At 42.8% G+C, this 1949-nt stretch overlaps 1 pseudogene; it reads right to left on the bottom strand.

Moving 5' to 3' along the window:
- Nucleotides 1-516: 516 nt before the first annotated feature.
- Nucleotides 517-1708, bottom strand: LOC147171819 (uncharacterized; annotated as a pseudogene).
- Between the last annotated feature and the right edge of the window lie 241 nt (nt 1709-1949).

Below are 1949 nucleotides of genomic sequence, written 5' to 3'. Positions count from 1 at the left end.
GGCGGTGTTCGGTTTAGGTAAACGGTATGGGATTTTTTTAAAATAGGTTTTTGGTGAACTAACGAATACACACACGCACACACGCACGCACATTCACATACTCACCCACATACAAAATAATAATAAAATAAAAATAAAAAGAGAGCAATGATGATGACATTACCGAATGAACAATACTGAGCTCTTAAAAAAAAAAAGAAAAAAAAAAGGGATGTGGCAGCCAGCTGGCCGTGTACAGCCTCAAAACCACTTTGAGTCAAATTTCCCAGCCTCTGTACATTATAATGTACATAATTAATTATGTCTACGTTTTTGTTAATGGTGCACCACCAACAAATTGTAGATTCAAACCCTGAGAGTACTTGATCAACTAATTTGTACTCATCAGGCACACCTCTTGGTACTCCAATTGCATCAATGTAGGTGGGAACATTCTGCTCTTGCCAAGAGGACCGTTTGGTTCTTCGGAAAGGAGGGGATTTTGGTTCCCAATTATCAATAATTTTTAGAAGGTTATCAACAGGGGTAGATTTGTACTGGCAGTAGGAGGGTGATGAGAGCACAATATCCTGTTTCATTCAAAGACTGCTTATCAAATATATCTGTTATCGCCACACCACCACCATATGTCCCCTCTAGATTGAGGTTGGAACATTTGTCCCACGTCTATTGCCGAAATGCAGTGAGTGATGTGATTTAGTTCTCCCAATTGTTCTCCTGTTCCTGACATTTTAATACATGAAAAATTACCATCTGCAACTTTGTTTGAAAATATTGGTTTGTTTTTCTGCCATTTTACGAGGGGATACACCTTATCCCATTTAGAGCAATTGACATTGGGGACAGTTTTATTCATAAGTTCCATTACACATTGATCCTCTATTTTAGCCGGGATTACTCATAATAGAGGTCGTGGTCCTACGCATATCACACAGTTTTCGTTAGTGGCACGGGCCGCTTCGTTAGCCAGCAGTTGCCAATTGTTACTGCTGCCGGACAACCCTGTCGTAACACGGAACCACTCATCTACACCATCGAGCGGTACGCTCACAGCTCTCACCCCGGTCACCTTCATGTAATTAGTCATTTTTGGTTGTTCTAAGTTACCCATAGTCTTATTGACACAAACTACAATGGGAAAATAGGGGTCGGCTCCGGTGAACCATGCCCATAGCAGTAATCCCCAACAGGAGGTGTTATATAGAGTTGCATTAGGCGGTCGTATTTTGCCATCGGGAAGAGCAAAGGTCAATTTGAGTTGACCTCCCAGGTTACTCAGTGTTACCTTTTTGCTAAAGAAAATAGCCTCCTCACTAGTTCCCGGTGGCCAGTGACTTCCGTCCTGGGTAGTTATAAAAGTACTCCAGTCTAGCCGAAAAACATGTCCTGTCAAATACCACCAGTATTCTACCCAGTCTTCACCTTTAGTCTGCATAGTGTTCCTAAATCCCTTCAAAGACCTGATGGGAATTCTAACAGAGGTGTTCGTGTTTGGGGCAACTGCCACTGTTATTGAGTTATTATAAGTCCAGAATATGAGCCAGGTAGTGTGTGGAGAATCAATACTTCGCTTAATACGATGTGTTGTGGTTACGTTCAAGGTTGTACTGAGGGGCTTCCAGAGATACCAGATTGGCATAAAAGTCAATATGAGAAAGAGTGTCGTGATGTAGCAGCAGATTGAGATGCGTTCCCACTTTGAAGCCATCTCGAGATGATGTTCTTGGGTTGAAGAAAAAAGGGCGTTGTCAGCTTCTTCGGGACTTTAGGGTAGACTACCTGGTCCCAGGGTGAGTCACCGGGATTATTCTGCCCGTATATGTGACCCAACCTTTATTGAATGATGTCCTCAATAGGGGGCAGCTGATTCAACATTTGTTGAATGATGTCCTCAATAGGGGGCAGCTGACACTGGATCAGTAGACGTGGTTTTCCGGTCGTCGTCAGGT

The sequence above is a fragment of the Leptonotus elevatus genome, chromosome 6 (assembly GCF_054856555.1).
Source record: "Leptonotus elevatus isolate MCC_2025b chromosome 6, RoL_Lele_1.0, whole genome shotgun sequence".
NCBI lineage: Eukaryota > Metazoa > Chordata > Actinopteri > Syngnathiformes > Syngnathidae > Leptonotus > Leptonotus elevatus.
This window is presented reverse-complemented; position numbering and strand designations above follow the sequence as displayed.